Below are 20,200 nucleotides of genomic sequence, written 5' to 3'. Positions count from 1 at the left end.
GGCAACAGTCTCCTGCAATGTGACTCACCAAGACTGCTGCATCCCCTCAGCCTGAGCTTCTTCTGAAGGGAATGGTCTCAGCAGCAGAGGAGACCACAGATGGAGCCCCTCCTTGCAGACACTAGGATTTGTCAAGGGTTGTTTGCAGCCGGGACAAGGTGTTTATTGATAAAGTTTTCTGCTGAAATGGTAATTCACAGAAGACGCGTCACAGTTGTTTCTAAGCTCATAGAACACAAATAATGTTTTTATTCCTAGTCTGAGACTGAGATAAAGCTGGAAATAATTACATTTGTGTGGTCTTGTGAGAGCAGTTGTGAGAAATGGAGATGGCAAATCCTTCTCGGGCAGTGCACAAGAAAGAGGCTTTCACTCTTTCTCTTTAGGGGATCACTTTAAACATAATCTTGCTGACCAAGTTTCACAGGCTCATCCTTTGAGCAGAAATTGTCTGCTGTACGGGCATTATTATTAATGAACAGCAATGCACTTGAGGGGATTTGTTACTCATTCTAATTTACAAAAGCAATCTTAAGGATTGTTCTTGTCTTCACATCTACAACTGATGCTATTAACTGATGTTCCCTGAAGCATTTCTACCCACTAAAATTTTGCAGACGCCATCTCATAATATAATTTAGAAATTATTGCTCAACACTAATGATAAATATTTATTGCTTCCTCTGCTTCTCTCCTTCCTCCCATTTTTTCATAGTAGCAACATTTACAGCAACATGAAAGAATCATCAGTAAATATTACAAGTGGATTTTACAAAAGGTGTTTATTCCTCAGAAGTCTGAAGGAGGCCCTGTGCATTCTGCCCAAGGCAACTGCACCCTGCTAGAGCATCCAAGTGAGGAGGAAGTTTGGCACATTCCCTCTGTGTATTAATGATGTGATAGGGGATCATGGGGAGGTGAGACATGCATCTTCTGAACTAATCTAGAGGAGCAGCTGAAGACCTGGATAGCTAATTTTAGACAAACTTCTATTGCCAACCTTTGAAATTTGAGTTTCTTTATAATGTCCTCCAGTTTTGCAACAGATGCTATTTAACACCAATGGCTTTACTATCAGTTGAAGTACTGTTGGGTCAATAAGAACAGAGGCAACAGCTGCCCATTTGTTAATTCCTTGCCATTTCATAATGGCTGTTTCAGAACTGCTTCAGGCCCATACCCATGATTTTGATAATCAACCAAATGTTTCCCATCAACCTACAGGAAAAAAAGCCTACTTGTTTTCATTGTAACCCATGCATCCTATGGAGAAATGCAGAAGAAGGGCTGGATTATCTCTCACACAAGCAACAGTCCATCAACACATCTGAATTCTGTTTTAAATTTTGTTGTCACTAACTTGGGAAATGAAAACAATGTACAAAAAATATAAGAAATTGAAATAAGAAATGATATTCACAATAAGAAACAAACAATAGGGAAAAACAACACTTTTTTTTTTTTTAACTAGAAATGCTATTCCAGCTATTAACAGATTACTTTTTCTTTTCCTCTTTCATTGTTACTGTTTTAATACATGGCTTTTATACCTGTGGCATAGTTGTAGAAAAAACCTGTAGAAAATGTTAATTTTTAAAAAAAGAATCTTTAAAACATTGGTTGGAAAGCTTTCCAAAACATTCACATTAACTTTTAATAAATCTTGGACTATTGGAGCAGATCCAAATAATGGAAAGAAGCTAATTAAATCCAGTACTTAATAAATGGGCTTTTCCTTTGCAATTATAGCTGTTAGGTGCTATCAGGCTTGAGATAGATATATATCTAATTCATTAACATTTTTTTATGAACTATGATACAAATCATCATGATTTCTAGGAAAAGAAAAGACAACATCAAAGATGTCTTTTTATTATTTTTTTTAAATGAGATTAGAGTTAACAGTGTATAACATATATTAAACGCATTAGTAGCTTATTATCCAAATGTAACTGGGAATCATCAGTATCAGTGTTCTGCACTTCCACAGTCATTTCTTCGTCTGCAATGGTTTATAGTTTTATTAATAGCTTGAATGAAAACACACAATTATCACCAGCAAATCAATGCAGAAAAATAAAACAAGTAGGTAATCATATATGAGAAGTAGGATTTCTTGGCCAGAAACTCTATTTCTCATTTGCCTGAGCAGAAAAACAACGCAGTCTATGGTGGACTCAGGAGCTTCAATTTCTGTTTCCTGCAGTATTGGACAGACTGTGCCTAACAACTCTAGCAAGAGCTTAAAAGGCAGAATGGTACAAAACTGAGAAGGCAGGCAGTGAGCAAGACATTTTTCCCACGTTCAAAGGGCAGTGCTCAAACTCAAACAATTTGATGTTTCCCTGGAAAAAGAAAGCCTCCATGTTGCAAACTGCTTGACAAACTGTTGAAAAGAGAAAGTTGTCCAGGTGTCCTTAACACAAAATCTTTGCTGGAAACCTTTGTGTTAATGAGATTATCTGCAAACATTTTGGCTTTGGAAAAGTAGACAATGACATCTGCCAGAGGCATGGGAAAACAGCCCATGAGGGTTCAGAGGGTAACTGCAGTACACTGTGATGAGATTTTGAATAGCTGCCTTAATTTTGGAGGTAGATGTAATTTTTCCCAAACTCATGCTAGTCATTTCCCTTTTTTCAGCTTCTTTTAGTTTTGCAAGTGGTCAAACAGATGGTGCCAGGGATAGCTGTGACCAAACTACTTACTGATGTATAGATTGTGAATATCACTCAGGAATGATTTAGTATTCAGCAGAGAACACAAAGCACATGTAACAGCATTTTGTTCTCCTACCTTACAGACAAATAAAGATCAGTCTGCCTGTCTAGCTCAAATATCCATGTAATTTTTGAAAGTTGGCATCTTTCTGAATGAAGCAATTTTTCCACTGGTGCCATTAAAGGACTATTGTCATTGTCAAACGTGTAGTTGGAATAGATGGGCCAAAATCTTTTGGCTAGTGGAAGCTGAAAGAGGATCCTGGCAACTGTAAGCTGAGAGAGGATCCTGGCAACTGTTGTGTGCATGTCAGGAAACAGGGAAGGAAGCTGCAAAACTGGGACTGAAAATTGCAGTGATACAGGAAGCTGCAAGGACAGATACATATCCATTCTTCAGGGTGCTTCACTGTGGTAGATCATTGCTGATTCTTCTGACTGGAGCCTAAAAAGCACCTTGCTTTCAGACATTTTCCTATTTCTGTCAGGCATTAGAGAAAACCTAAAAGACTTTGGTGCTAGAATAGATTGGAAAGGAAAAGTAAAGCTGAACTGTAAACAAACAGCATTGAAATGTACATAAATCATGCTTCTTGTAGGTAGGAGGAAAAGTTTGTGGTACTTCATATTGGGAAAACTTGAAGACAGAGGGATGGTTACCTGCTGTGTCCTTTTGGGAAGAAAAGGTCAAAGAATTCAAGAGTTTCAACTCAAAACCCAGGCAGTTGGCTAGGAAGTAGGCTATGTTTTTAAGACCATTGGTTTTCTTAGAAAAGCCGTTACTGATTTTCTACAGTAAAAGCCCTAGGTATTCCTTATTCAACAGATACAAATAAACAAATGTCTATTTTGTGGTCAAGAACAAGGTACACGAGATTCCAGGATTGCTTTCATGTGATCTGTGTTCATCTACTCAGTTCTGACTTGTCTGGTGTCCACAACCATTTCAATGAAGGAGACATTAGCAATTCTCCAGAATCACCTACAGATACAACATCTTGTTCTCCAGGGGCATCTATTCAACCCTGGAAAAGTTTTCTTCTATTATTTTAAATACAGTTCATCAGAGTCAAACTACTTTGGGTTCCTGCTCTCGTAAGGATTCATATAAATAATGAGACTAACTGCCTTTCAATATTTCTTATATTTATGGTATACTGTCCAATATATATCCTGCAGAACCAGTTTGTGATTTTCTTTCTGTGAATAACGTTGAAAGAGTATAATCCAACAGACACAAAATATTCAGTTAAAACTCTGAAAAATCAAGTTTGAAATGTATCATGTCAAATATCCAGAGTCTGTGGTGGTAAACATCCAGAATCAGTGGATTCAGATTTTTCTACCTCAGCAGCATACGTACAAAATGAGAATAAAATCCTTAACAATGGCTGTGCCCCACTCCCTCCCCCCCTCCCCCCCCACTCCCCCCCCAAGATTAAGGATCACCTTTGAATAGTCAGATATGAACTTTGGGGAAAAGTAAATAAAGGAATACAGAATTTTGCTTGCTGAGCAGAATGTGGATAGTGAAATATAAAGACTCACTAGTTTCATGTAACAATAAGGACGTAAAACAAATTGAGTTTTGTTTATCCTGGGTAGTAAATATAGCTGGATTCTTATGGAAAAGATAATTCTATCCTTAAAGAATCATTTTGCATGCAAAAAGGGAATAAATTAAGGATTTGGGAAAATTTGCTTCTGACATCCTTACTGGAGTGCTTTACTTGCAATCAAAAAACTTAGTTTGGTGAACTAAATCTTAGGTGTACCTAAGAAATGGAGTATCAACTCCAATGTATCTGCATATCAGAAGCAGTGTAGTTAGATTGTGGCCATTCGTGTTTTCCTGACTACTAATTTTTTATATTAGTGATCAGTACATCCTGTTGAAGACTAATAAACAGTAACAGCATGAGTAGTAGCAATTTTCTAGAACACCACATGCAAATGCATAGACAGTAACTTTTTTCAGCTCCAAGGCTATTAGTTGTGACAACGTGGAAACTTTTAATAGGTCCCTTCCAATTGAAATCCTCCTTAAAAATAGTTTTCAACGTACTGTCAAATGTTTCAATACCAGTTCATCCTGGTAGAACTGTGGTATACAAAACCATGTTGGTGCTCTCGTCTTAAATCTGGTCATTTAGCAGGATGATTCAAAAATTTTAGGTATCGTGCTTCAGTCACACTGCCTCTGTGCAGTACAACTTCCCTCTTTTGCTACCAGTGACACTTTCTTAAGCAATTTAGGAGAGTACAGTCTATGTGAAGCTAGAGGGTGTCCACAAAACTGAGTCTCATTTTCCTGAAAAGAATAGCTTCCTGAAATGGAGAGATATAGCAAGGAGAGTCCTGAAAGGATGTGCCTTAAATCTGTAGTCACTGAATATTGTCTTTACTGATTAGGAAGATGAACTACAATGTGTAGTTATCAAATGTACAATGGTCCCTGGGCGAGCCAGCAAGCTCCAGGGGGACTAGACAAGCATTCAAAAACTTGTTAACAAATTGAAGAAATAATCAGGAAAAAACAGAATTCTGTTTATTTAGGTCAAATGCCTGGTGCTACATTGGGAATAATCTGCTGGGTAAATAAAAAATGGGGAACGCTCATCAGGCCATAGTTATATGTAAGAGGAGCCAGGGGTTACAGTGGGCCACAGGCTGAATATGAATAAGCAAAACCATGTAGAAAAAAAATAAATAAATAAAAAGAAAAATCTTGTACTGGGATGTATAAATAATGGTGTACTTTTACTCTAGCCAGTGCCAAAAGTCTACAGCTACCTACTGTGTCCAGGACTGATTTAAAGAAAATGTATAAAGATGACAGGATTAAAAACATACCTCATCAGAAAAAGCAAAATATCTAGGTTGCATAGAGAAGAGGAGACACGATGGTCAAAACATATGACAGTTCTGCTAAAAACAGAAAAAATTGCCTTGTCCTACCATCATCGTCTGGCTGAGAAGCAAGGGATTTAAATAGTATCAGTGGATATTTAAGCCACAAATTAGGAAAGACTCTAATGAAAAGGATATTTAAACTCTGAAGGGATCATAATACCACTACCATTGAAACCTTTGAAGAACAAATCGAACAGACCTCTAAAGTGTCATAGGTGTTTTCATTGTGCCTGGTGACAATCAACTGACTTTTTATACATCTTGAGTCCCCTGCTAGAACTACTGTATTTAATTTTGAGCTATTGCAGTGTATGCTATGTGATTCTGGCATTCAATTTACAAATACCCATCTATTTACAAATACCTGTCTACTACTAATACCAGTTGTTGTATTTCTTTGAATAGTTTCTAGTAAAAGACAGGATAAGCATGAAACTGTAGACTGTTTAGGTGATTTGTGAGGAGAAAACAGATTTTGTTCCTCTTCTAGCATCTGTTTTATGTTTTGTTTTGTTTGGATCCGATGTATTATTTGAATGTAAAATTCTCAAGTAATCTTTGGGGCCAGGGCTGGAGAAGAGGTGAGGATCCCTCATCCAAGTGAGGATCATAAATATAATCATTAATGTAGTGTTAGGCCTTCTGTCCCTTTGTTTTCTGGTCCATCAGTCGTGAACTTTTTGCTGCAATATTTTTAGCAGAACAAAAAGTGAGAGTCAATACCTAGACAAATGGATAACCCAGACATGAATAGAAAGAGGTAAACATTTCAGTCCACTCATGCAGAACATGAATTAAACATGGGATTTCCCAAGCATGATGTCTCTTCTAACCATTTATTTAAATAGCTACTAGGAAAGGGAAGTGTTGTGTCTCCTCTTCTGTTGAAGCATTTAAAGAAGTGACTTTCAGTAAGTTCTTGAAAGGTGTTTCCCCCACAAGCACATACTTTAAAAAAAAAAAAAAAGACACTGATAATTAAGTAATCTATCATAAGAGACCATTTACCCTCTGACAACCCCCAATAGAAAATGCAACTCTTCCCATGTCTGTAGGTGTGGAATTTGAAGTGCAGATATTTTGGTGTTTCGATTGCCTAATGCTGTAGTACTTGATTCTCTGTTTGGAAAATTAATCGTATGTCTGGTTCATGAAGCATTGCAGTATTGGGTCAGATGACAAGCTCTGTCTAGGTCAGTATCCACTTGACAGTGCCCAGGAGTGAAGGATATTGTGTATTCAGTTATGGGCATATGCATAAAAACAAGCATATATAGAATAATTTTTTGTCATTTATATCCTCCCAGTTTCCAAAGGCCAGCATCTTCATGACTTTTTGAATTGGAGGGTGTCTTTTGAATATCTAGTTTAATGGTTCCTCGTGGATTTATCCTCTACCAATTTGTCTTATCTTTCATGAATATGTTTATAAATTTGGCCTTCAACACAACCAGTTGCAATGAGCTTCACAAAAATAATTATGCATGGAATGATTAAAGCTCTTCCATCTGTTTCTTTGTTTGTTTGTTTGTTTCAGACCATCTATCTCATGATTCATTGGGCATACCCTGGTCTCGTTGTGTGAGAAGTGGTGAATAATTGTGCATTATTCACTTTTTCCATACCATTCATGTCTTACAGATCCTTCTCATCAATAACTCTCATTTAGAAAGGAAAGCTCTTGTTACTCACTTAGTTTTTTCCTTACAAAAAAGCTGCTCTATAATTCTAATAATCCCATACCTCTTTTGATACTCTTATACCGTTTTTGTGATCGCATAATGAAAGCCACATATAACATTGAAATATCCATCACCATACATCAAACCACAGAATGACCTTTCCATGTTATTTTTAACTATTTTCCCAATATTCTGTTCTGCCACATTCAACCTCTCCTTGCCTCTTTGGCCACCAGTGAGCACAGCAGTGATGTTTTCAAAGTACCAGCTACAGTAAGCCTAAGGTCTCATCCCGGGTGCTATTCATTCGTTACTTATCAGTATCAACCACTTTGTATATATACCTGCCATTACTTTTCTCTTATATGTTACTCTGTATCTTACTAGCACTGAACTTCATCTGTAATTTTATTATCAGGACTGCCTCACCTTTGTACCACTCCTCTCTTGACTCTATGACAACATAAAAGAGATTGTTTCTAGCTGTTTTTTATCAGACCTATGGTTTTTTGGACACATTTCCTATTTTATCTTTTTCTTCCCTAAATACTATCAGAAATGTTTTTCCCTTGTTCTAGTTGTTCCTCTTGTAACCTATTCTTTTGGAATAATTTACTTTTATTTATTTATTTGTTTACTTATTTTAATTTTTATATGTAAACATGGAATATTATATTGAGATTCATGTATCCAAATTCTGCAGGAGAACTGTCAAACTGGAGAAAAGACAGATAAGAGCTACAGAAATTGTTTGGGGTCTTAGGGCATAAAGAAAGATTAAAGGGATTAAGTGTGTGGAGTTGCCAGAGTTGCCTCATTTGAAACAAATCATATTGCGTGGATACAAATTCCAGGGCCAGAGAGGATATACAGAAAGGATATGCCAATACTGCAGCCACTGGTTGTCACAGCAGCTTATTTGGTTTTACCTGAGCTAGTTTTTAAGCTAGGAAGCTTGGGTGCTGCTATCAGTGCAGCAACAACACGGCTATGAGCTAGAGATATACCAAGGAGCAAAACAAGCAATTTGGCAGCTAACGTTTCATTTGGGAACAGAGCTCTGGGGGACCACAGCTTTGCAGCTATCAGCATTTGTGTGAGCAAGTTTAACAGTAGCTGGGTGCTTCTGAACCCAAAGTTGTAGTAACCAGCACAGAGTAGTTGGAAAGAATTGGTTTAATTTTTTGCCCCCAGGCAAGAGAGGAAGGCCTGTGTGAGAAGCAGGGGAGACCTATTTATCTGTGTGTGTGTGTGCCTGTACAAGATTTTATGGAGCAGTTCATCCCCTGAGAGATGACTTGGACTGTGCAAGTAATTATTATTGTGACAAGTACAGGCATTATAGAAATAGCTGTAGTTTTCATAGGATTCCACGTCGATTCATCTGGTATAGTCTGAGGCACAAACTGTTTCATAGGGACTGATGAGTCTCTCTCCCTATTTTCTACAAAAGTGTCTCGGGCACTTTCTTAAATAACAATGAAAAGGACTACATTTCAAAACCTTCATCAGCAAAGAAAAAAAAAGGCTGGAAAGCAACAGGAAAGAATTTTACAGTAACTGATCTCTATAAAAGTTTAACATATCCAGCTCCAAAAAGTGACCAGAAATTATCAAACTGTAAAGAAACAGCAGATGAAAAAGACCTGAAAGAATTGTCAAATGTCTCTTTCAGAGCTCTCCTAATTGTATTGTAACTTTTTTTTTTTTATTCCAATCAGTATTCAGACTCCTAACCTCTCTCCTGTTGGCATCTTGGAGAGATGCACTTTTTCTGGAAACAGTTGTAATAAAATTTCTACAGGGGATAAAAAACACCAGAAGATTTCTGAGAAATCCATCAGACCCTGGTATATAATGCGGGAAAATCTTTCATTTGATATAATTAATAGAGAATGTGGTCTGTTGCAATGACACCATCAATGACACCATACCTGTAGTTCAAATATTCCCCCAACAGATACTAACCCATGAGATAGAACAACTTTAATAATTAATGAATAGAAGAGAAGAAAATAAAATTTATCTGGGTCACTAAAAGTGCATAGATTTATTATTTGACATTACAGCATCTGAACAAACAAAAGCAAAACATTATTTAATAATATATCACCCCAGCATGTAAAGGTTTGTGCAGTTGTAGGCTAGACATACTGAGATAAGTTTATAACATCTGACAGGTTCTCCGAGTTAACGGAACTCTATAACAGAGAATTTTTGACAAAAATTTATTTTGGAGAGCTAGTTCTGGGATTGTAGGCAATATTATCATAGTGCTAGGAGAAAACAAAGATCACTGTGAGAGTTAAACCTATTACAGATAAACAAGACGAACAAGAAACACTTTAAAAAACAGTGAAGATTGGTTTGTTCTCTGTGTAGGTGATCAAAAACAGTTGTGAATCATACAGAAGTCATAAAGTCATTGATACTAAAACACTGACAGCACAGGAACACTATTAATCCAGACATTAGCTTTGTATAAAGGGCGTGAAAAGACTAAATTCCATTTTAAATTTACTAGTCCCCCTTTCTGCAAACTCATCATTCTTCATTTTTGTTCTGTCATTGTATGTACTAATTCAGTTCCAAGTATAGCTGGTCATGCAGTCATTGTATCGGCCCCTTGTTCTCTAAGCTGACATTTTCTAGTTTCTTTAAAAACAATCTGTTTGCGTACATCATCACTGGAATCTAGTAGAGGAATTAAAGACTGATTCTGTAAACATGGTACTAGAAAATGAGCATATGTAATCAATAGATTTAGGAGGAGACAAGCTTCTCTACCCTTTTGTTTCTAAATGTCCAACCTCAAATAATACTCTGCAATGGGATAGGTGTCATTTTCTAACTTGAATCACATTACTTAAAATTGTTATATTAAATTTGTTTTACTTCCCTGATAAGCATCTCTTTATTCAGTGAATTTTGCTGGCTTGTTTGAACAGAAATTTATTACACATACACCCTTTCAAAAGAAACTAAGTGGGATGCCAGTTCAGGAAATAGTAGCTTTCAATTTCTTTATTCCCAGTGGCAGTATAGACCCTTTGTAATCACTGTAAGCTCACAGAGTAAGCTCATTTTTCAAAATTCCCCCTTGCAGACTCTGGGAGTCAAAAAAACATAGACATTTAGGATTTAGGAAAAACCCTAAAAAAATCCTACCGTGGACTCAAACTTCCCCTTGTCCCCAGAGAGGAAGGGGCTGAGTCATAGTTATCTTACTCTTGAGTTATTGATTCAAAAACTGAAACCAAAAGGAGAACGTGAGTGTGGGTTGTTAAGAAAAATATTTTCTTACAATTCCAGCCATCTTGGTATTTTTTATCTTCAGCTGGAGTACATGTATTATTTTCCCTTAAATGACTATGGCGGGCAGGAGATGAGCTTTTCGTAAGTAAACTAATTCATTAGATATATCTAGCACATCAACCTTTAAAAAACTGATTTCACCACAGAAAATTTAACAGTCAGTTTGTTAAACTACTGCCAGAATGAAAAATGTATCAAATTAATACCATGTACGTAAGAAACAGTGTCAGGCAGGAATAGGGAACTGTGATTTAGAGCTAAATGCTACTTTATATGATCCTTGACTACTGACACAAAGCTGTTTGTTACCTCACTATCTCACCAGCATAGTCCTCTCTGCTTTCTTTAATGTCCATGCAGTGGACACAGGTTTCCTCCTTAAGCTGCTTTCTGCACATCGAATTCAGGCCATGTTTCACTTTGAAAGACCATATGCAATCTTTGATGGTTAATCCCTTGTGTAGGAATGTATATGTATAATAAACATTTTCCTTGTATTGTACTAGATATGGCACTTGTCTGGTCTCAGTAGGGGGGCTCAGAACCCCCCTTGACATGGAAGACTCTGTCACAGCCTCCCTGTCCATGGCTGGAACATCTTAGGGCTATGAATAAGGGCTAGTTTGAAGAAGAAAGAAATAAGAAATACCTTTCTGAAAGGGTGTCCCCTAAAATGATCCTGCACAGCTGCACAACATATTTTACACTGAACAGGCTGGATAGCTTGTCCCTATGGACAAGGAAACATATATTCCTACCTATCATAAAGTCATGGTGGATCCTTGCCTCATTTAAAAGTATGCTATAGTTCCCAAATTAGTAATACAGATCCCCTGCTCTCATCTAAAAAGGTCAGGTAATTTGTAAGCCTTATGAGGCAAATAGCTCCACATTCTATCCTGAGCTGTGTTAAAATGGAAAGCTGACAGCATCAGGAGAAGCAGATTTCTGAGCTGTTTCCATTTGTGCTCTTTGACCCGCATATTGGAAAGAACAAGATGTCTTATGTACAAAAGGACCCAAATCCTTGAGCAATCAATTTCACTTTTTTTTTTTTTTTTTACAAGAGTGCTTGAAGAATCCACCCAGAAAGTTGGGTGGATTGTGAGGATGTGACAATTACAACAGGTTCTTGAATACAAAGCATGTGGTTCTTGCATTTAGAAGAGAAAAGAAGCAGAGGCTTCCCACTCAGAGCAATAGGAGCTAAGCCTTCCTCTCACTCTGGCCCTTCAAAAGGTCAGTGCGGAAAATGTTATAACACAAAGTGATTTTAACCTGACTTTGCTAATGTGACATTTGGAGCATGGTTGTGGCAGTATGATGTGACAGCAGGCAAATGTTGTGCTGTATTAGTAAATGGCATGGGGCCTGATAAAAAGGAGGAAGTTGTTCACATATTTAGTCTATGCTTCCCACTCAAAAGAGAAAGACTGTGAAAGGCCCCTAAAGTATGAATCACAAAGGTCAGTAAATACATGAAGGGCTTTTTGAATTTAGAGAAGAGAGCGAAATTTTTGAAAAATCATTCATGAATTTTCACACCTGGAAAATGTTAAGTTGGATTTAAGTTTGCAATTATATACAGAAGCTATAGATCACCAGAAGCTGTTTAACTGCTCATATCCCAGGTTTGATAAATTCAGCTGACATTCCAAGTGATAACCTGCAGCCAGATGCTAGATTGTTGCCTGTGTGTTACAGGTTCATTTTTCAGCACTGTGGGCCTGTTTTAATCACTGAAAACCTCCCAAGACTCTTGCAGCTTTAGGCCAATTGATGATGTACTGTGATGGTTAAAATTACTGGTGCAGGTAACTCCAACTCTGGGCCGGCTCTGAAATCAGTAGTGCTTATAGAAGCACGTGGTCTGGGAAGGAATCCGAGCTTGTATGTAACAAAAACATGTACATGTACCCTATGGACACAGAGTGCCCTGCTGATGCCCTGGATCAGCAGGTAAATATTCCATCCCTCCTCTCGGCTCAAATTGGACTTATGCTCTTGTTTTCCCTTATTGATTTATATTTTAGTAATTTTTTAACCAGAGTTCTAGGGTGGTTTTTTAGATGTCTCAGATCTAGCTACATTTAAGGAAGAGCCTGACTAAATGTAAGAAATATCCAAGATAACATTTGAAGGGGAAAGCCAAGTAAGTCATAAGACACATATTTCTAAATCAGTTCAGCATTTTGAAAATGCTACCCAAAGTGGATTCTCCCCAGATGGAGCAAATCCTAACCCTAATTATTTGTAAGATGAATTGCCAGGAGAAAAAGTGTCTCCCTCAGCTTTGTAACTGAAAACTTGAACATCTAAGCGGTTTTCCAAGTTGTTCTCCCCTTAATTTGCTGTGACTGACAAAGGAGATCTTCTTGCCAGAATAATGGTATTTTTTTTTATTTTTTTATTTTTCTCTTTTACTGAATTAAAAAAGAAAAATTGTCTAGGTAGGAGCATTGCAAAGTTCCCCACCTCTGCCTAATGGAATTTTGTGTTGAGACTTTCTTAGTGTGAGATCCTAAAAGGAATAAAAGTTTATGTTAAATGATCTGCCAGGTTCAATTTATTTGTGGTTATTGGCCTCAGGCTCTCCCATTTAGCAAAATCTTGGCTGCTCCTGCATGGACAGAGAAATAGGAAGAAAAAAAGTTTTTGCAGTTCAGCTAGTATCCCTGGCATGACTTCATATCCCATATGAGCACAGGCAGAATTATTGGAAGGATAACTTCAGCTTTCACAATCTACATGCATACTTCCTTGTGCTGGGCAGCAAACACCAGAAGAAATGTGTGCTGCACCTTTCCAGCAGATTCTGCCATCCATGCACTCTTGGCATGCATTAAAATTATGCTTATTTTAGCCCCTGAATTTGCAGTGCTTTTCCTGAGCCCCAGATAACTGCAAATTACTGATGTAAAGAATGTTAAGAGAAAAGCTGATTTCTAAGCCTTAGCAGTACTTGTTGCTTCTCACTTTCACCAGCTCACTAATGTGGAGACTAAAAGAACAGGTGTCAAAGTGGCTCAGCAGCATCCTTTATTGCTGTATAATTAATTTCATGACTGTCTGTAATTTACCCTCATTCAAGCAGTATTCATTCCAGATGGCATTTATATTCTCATCATTTGGAATGAATTTAGGGTGAAATATTATGAAATTCTTTATTTAAGAGTAGGTATATTCCATTCGCTTGCTTTCCTTTCATCTTCTTGGCTTTGCAAGCAGTATTAAAAACAAGAAAAAAAAAAGGAAAAAAAAAAAGGAAAAAAAAAAGGAAAAAAAAAGAAGAAAAAAAAAGGAGGAGAGCAAAAGAGAGAAAAGTGACGTTTGCATGCCGTACACCAAGCACTTAGAAGTCAACAATTACAGGATTAAAGGTTAAATCTCAGAAATAATTTTCCCTTCTATTCTTAAAATTATAGAATGACTAATGTTGAAAATCTCTAGCAGTTTAAAGTTACAAGTAGCTGAAGTAAGCTTATTCAGGATCCAGATAAAAAGACTGGAATACTCTATGCTGACAGACCCAATTTTGACTAGGTGAAAGATTAGGTCATGAGAGTGGCTTTTAGTCACTTTGTATTAAGGAAGTGAACTTCTGTTCCTGAGCCACATTGCTCAGAATGGAGACAGAAACACAGAGCTGAAATGTTTCGTAATGTTACTCTAATTCATTCAAATGGTTTGCCACTTAGCATTTATAAATAGTTTCTTGATTAGTATGGAAACAGGAAGGCTGCACAGAATGGGAAGAGAGGAAACACAAACTACAGATTCCTCTGAGTTTTCTCTCCATCAATTCTTTCGTATTTATCTTTGTTGGTATCCTCCCAGAATAGAGCTCTGTGGGACTGCAAAAAAACAACAAAAAGAAACACCTTGAAAAATAGGTTACATTCTTTCTATTAATTAGCATTAGTTAATGCTAATTTAATCTAATATTAACTTTGCAATTGGTTAAATTTGTATTTAAAATAGTGATGTACATATACACTTGTCACAGACCCAGCATCAACAACATACAGCATGCCTTCTGTTGCCATTATGCAAATTGCATTTTCCAGTCTCTGTAGAAGGCCAGTAGTAATCAGAGTCCCTGAAATATTGGTAAACTCCTTTCTGCTTTGACCAGAATATTTTCCCATGTATTACGTTTTCTCAGATGTTAAAAGTTTTCTGAGAATTGCCACATCTGAGATTTGTGTATTGCTATTCAAGAAATTACCACTGATTACCTAAACAAAAAGATGTGGGTGCCCCTTAGAGGCTTAAAACATGAGGAGAGCTTCCTGCTCTGTACACACAGTAGGTTTCTCTTCCCATACTACAATTTAGCTGCCATTCTCAAGGATAGGATTTTTCCCTCTAGTCCATAATTATGAGTTTAGATAAAGATGTATGGGAATATTTAGATTAAATGTCAACAAAATCATTGGGTAACTCTACATGATAGTCAGGCAGTAGAACAACCTGCCAAGAAGGTTATTCCATCCACATCGCATTTTTTTTCAGAGCAAACTAGCCTTTTATCTACTAAAGATGATGTCAGACAATTAATCCTGTTGGGGTGGCCAAGGACAAACAAAGATGAACAATAGATGTTTCCCCTTTTCATCTGGAATGATTCTGTAAATTGTGCTGTTGTGTAGAAATCAATAGCTGATCTGTTAGATGGACAAAACCCAAACAGATAAACTATAAATGGAACTGCATTACATAGAATTGGGTCAAATTGCATTGGAAGTGGGTCAAGCCTTTAGGAACCCTGCCCTACTGTTGATTTTAATGAGAGCACAATGTAAAACCAGCTTACTGGTTTTAATCAGCCGTAGCTTATGGTGTGATGAATTACTGCTGTATATACAAATACTTTAATTAAGCAGTGTTTTATGAAGACGGTCTAGTTGTACTGTTGTAAACTCTGAGCCTGATCCAGCAAACTTCTGAGTAGATCCTGGAATACTAAATTGATTAGGCATTCACGACTTCTAGCACCTCGTACAATCAGCCCTATACTGACAGACAACATGAGAGACCTAATTTTGCACGACTTAAATATTCATCTGAGGCTATAGCTATTTTTAACTTTTAAGATATTGTTTTGCAACCTGCTTTGATCTCGTTGTATACAATCAAAACCTTGAACTATTTTTAATAATAAGTACCCAATTACAGAAAATATGCTCTTAAGGCATATGAAATACAAATCCTAATTTCCTTGAAGAAATGCAGATACATCAAGCATATGAAAGTCTGCTGCAATGCCTGCTCACAGAGGTACAAATGAAAAAGATATGTATGTATAGAGTTTAGTGTTTACAGAAGGGCCTGTACAGTAAATCATATCTCATTTTGAATGTTTTGTTCATCTGTTTGTTTTGACACGTGCCCAAACTGTCTGTGCTTGCCAGGTGAAAATTATATTCTGAGTTTGGACAATAAATTTGTTTTATTCAGTAACTCAATATTACGGAGTCCACTGAAAAGATTTTAATTGTTTTACCTGTTATATTGGTTTTAGAAAGTAGAACCTTAGGGCTGTTCCTCAGATGCTTGCCTGATCCTAAATTCCCAGTGTGCCCATATTTACAGCAGTGTTTGTCTGCTAGATGTGCAGCTCCCGACTCAGCTACAATAGGGCACACTAAGACCTAGTACCTCAGGACAGATTAGGTGATTTCTCACATTCCTGGGTGGCTTCAGCTCCAAGGAGGTGTCTGGTAAGGCGAGGCTTTGTTCAAGACGTGTGCAGGCAGAGCACCTATATGGATGGTGCATAATTCAGATTTGGTTCCATCTTCTACTTCATGTGGAGCAGGGATTGGCATCAAGGTCTTTCTTTATTCTGAAGTTACTGAACTGCTCCTGATAGTTCTGGGGCAAATCTCTTTAAGTCTTTCATCCTGGAGCTTTTCTTTTTTTTTTTTTTTCTTTTTTTCTTTTTCTATTTATAAATAGCTAAGTAATTAATTTACCACAAAGAAAGCACAAAATGACAGTCCAGGAGCTGGGGCATTCATCTGCAGTGTGGGAGAGATTAATTTTGATCCCTCATTGTTCTGGAGGAATTTAAACTCTTTTTTGCTGTATGTCAGAGTGCTCCTGTGACTGAGCTAGGGGGCTGAATGGGGTTAGCAAGAATTCCTCTTACTTGTCACAGAAAAGTACTAGGTTAGCTCTAGGATATATTTTCACTGTTAATTGCCCATATTTGTGTCTGACCTTTGTGCCTAGGTTTTTGATAAAACGCATCATTATATTTCCTGGTCAACAGAACTGGAAACAGAAGTGGAAATTCCCTAACTTGTATTTCAAGTTTTGGCCTTTTAAGTGCTCCATTACCAGGAAAAGAGAACCAATAAGCTAGCAAAAGTGTTAGGAAATTTTAAGAAATAAGACCAAAAATTTCTATGCAAAAGCAGTCATCTTTGGCTAAACATCGTTTCTGTTGTTTGTGTGCTCAGATCTATTAGTATAGGTGTAACTGACAGTACTGTTTTATTATTACTATTTTTATTATTTTTTAAGCAGTTATTGCTTTCTTTTGTGGCCTTTTTACAAATATTTGTTCCAAACATTTGTTCTTTAAGTCTTTTCAAAACTCTGCTACTATGAATGGTAAATCTCTGTGTAAGAAGGGAATAATTTATGAGATCTATGTTTATTTTCATTCATCTTTCTTTTGAAAGAAAAGAAGATGAAATCACTCACTCCTGACACCCATAAAAAGTCAAATCCAAAATATAACCAATAGAGAAAAAAATCAGTCATCTTTTAGGGATGAAAGTTAACCGTTTTATTAAAAATAAGATTAAAGGTTCCCCACCTTTTCCAGAAACATTTAAAAACTTCTTGAAATGCATTTTGTCACAGCATGTGGGATTCATTTGTCCAAGATCAGATATTTACGTCTGAGCAAGTTGCCTTGGTCCACCGTAAAGAGAGATACAGACACTTACAGAATGAAATTCACTATTCATAAATTTCTACTATGAATTCTACTATTTATTCTACTTTACTATGTGTCTACAGTATTCAACACAAATTATGCTCTAAAAGTCCTTGTTTTCTCCAATATCTTGAAAACGAGCTTGGACAATTTAGCTGAGAGATGGAAATCTGCAGTGTACTCATGTAAGATTAAAGAGTTGAATCCCATCAAGTCTTCTAACTAAGAAACAGTGTAGTAGCTATGAAAGGGAAGAATTAATTACAATAAAATTAACGAGCTATATAAAATACAGTTCAGTTTGTTGTTCTGTATGTTTGAAAACTATGGTGATTTCTCATATAATAAAGTTTAAATCACCAATTTCAGCCATGTATTATGCATTGGCTTTAGATCTCATAGAAATACTTTGCTACTGCTGAAGTCAAAAAAAATGAAATCTGTAAATATGAAAACCAAGCATCCTTGCTGAGAAAACCCAAGATACATTTTTCTACTAAGGACAATTAAGATTAAATTAAGATTTAGTTCATTTTAGAGCATTCTCATCGAATTTGTAACCAATACAGAGTATTCTGTCAATCACAACTCTACAGTGAAAAATACTACACTCTGTCTGTGAATATATAATTTTAAATCTTCTGCAGTATAATTTTTCTTTTCTAATACTTTTGTAAAAAATTACTAAATTTTACTAAATGTCATAATACTGTCTAATACCTGAGAAAGAGGTCTAAACATGTAAGTTATTTTGCACTTTTTGCTTTTACTTGGAAATCAAATAAGGTTGCAAGATTAATTTATTTTTAACAAGAAAAGAAAAAAAAATTATACAGTAATTAGAACTGTAAGTTGATTTCATTAATTCATGTATTATTTTCACCCAAAGCCAAATATTTTGAGAAAACTATAACTTGATTTGGAAATAGTCCTTTTAAACCTGGATTTAAACCTCTTTCTCTTATTTGTGATTGCTATGCAAGTTGTAGTAATATCACTTCAGAAAAATATCATCTAACCTGACATGCCCTTAGCAAAGATTAGTTGTGATAACTCTGTGTGATATAATCTTCAAGAGGTTTGTTTTCTTTCCTATGTAGAACTAAATTAGTCATACACAGATTCCTCTAAGAAAATGTCTCATGCAAGAAGCAGAGAAATTCAAGATTCTTCAAATGGATTTTTCACCAAATTATGTGTATAGTGCTCTCTTGATTATTAAATTACACTGTGTTCTAGGTCAAGGTATAGAATAAATGATTATCATTTGTTTGAAGTGAATGGGAATTAGATAATTAAGCATATTATTGAGTTTCAGATAGCAGGTAATTTTGTATTTAAAATCAATGAAAGGATTGGGTGGGGTGTATAGAAGGAAGCTTCTATTAAGAAAAGAGAAGCTGGAAATTGGATATCTTCAAAACAGACTTACACAATTTCTCTTACCAAAATCAGTGGGCAAGCTTTCACAAAACCAGGATAAAGTACCGAAGGTAGCATAGAATGTACAAACTAGATCACAAAATGTATTCAGTTTAGTTTAGGGTTTTATTTGTTTGTTTGCTTTCATTTGAATGCAGCTATCTTTCAGTATTATAGGTTTTACAGCATTTTCTGTAAAAGCTTATAATGTCTGGAAAGACCCATTGAAGGAAATGGAAATCATAAATCTGAGAACACCGTGCTCTGAGTTTAAATAAATAAATAAATAAATAAAAATTAGAGTATCAATTTATATTTTCCATCTATTTAACGCAAAATTAGACAACTCAATAGGACAGATTTATAGACAAAATCACAAAATGAGTTCTGGTTGGTGAATAGCTGTATTGGAAAGGGACCCAGACAAATAAGGCCTGTAATTCTTTGGACCTTTTACGGAAAACTCCAAAATGGTAGTGATATGCCCCAAACTGTTGAGTAATTTTGAGGAACATAAATTCTCCAAAGATGAAAAGATTAAGGATTTAATGATAGGTAAAAAGTCCTCTAAATTATATTTCTTTTTGATGGATTATGGATCTAAATGGCAGTTTTCGAGGGCTTTAGTCTCTCCAGGGTTAGCTGGTGTAACTTTCGGTAACAAAGCATGGTGAGGCATTGTCCTTGTCTTTCCACCACCCCTCTGCAATTCCCAGTGCCTTCTGGTCGCTGTGCTTAACACTGCTCCCCTACCTGACCAGTGAGCTCTGTTCTGCAGCTGTACATTTGGTATCTGCTCCCCTCATCTCTATCTCAGTCCTCCTGGTCTCACAAAATATTTTTCAGCCCTATAGCCTGCTGAAATTTAAAAACAAAAACTGAAATTTTGGCACAAATGAAGGTTTTTCCTTGGTTTATTAGTGACAGTTGAGGTATATTGTCATATAAACAGGATAGGTTTCGTATAACTGGGGGAAGGGAGGGCAGTCAAAACAGCGAAGGGATTCAATATTTCGAGGATGGGAGCATGAACTGAACTATGTTGTTAATGGCTAGTCCAGAAAAGTCCATAAAACGTTCATGGACTCTCCGTTGACCTTCCATACACACAGACAAAAAACATCAGAAATCCCCTGATATGCTATCCTTGAATAAAACAACAGCTACAGAATCTGCCAGAATGACTGGGGGCATGC

At 36.4% G+C, this 20,200-nt stretch overlaps 1 protein-coding gene across 6 annotated transcripts in view; it reads left to right on the top strand.

Moving 5' to 3' along the window:
* The window catches only part of GABBR2 (gamma-aminobutyric acid type B receptor subunit 2), a 475,356-nt gene that overhangs the window by 274,585 nt on the left and 180,571 nt on the right, over positions 1–20,200 (top strand). The gene's annotated exons all lie outside the window — the stretch shown is intronic.

Source organism: Anser anser, assembly GCF_964211835.1.
Source record: "Anser anser genome assembly, chromosome: 2".
NCBI classification, from domain to species: Eukaryota; Metazoa; Chordata; class Aves; order Anseriformes; family Anatidae; genus Anser; species Anser anser.
Note: the sequence above shows the minus strand (reverse complement) of the source record. Positions and strands in the feature narration are given on the sequence as shown.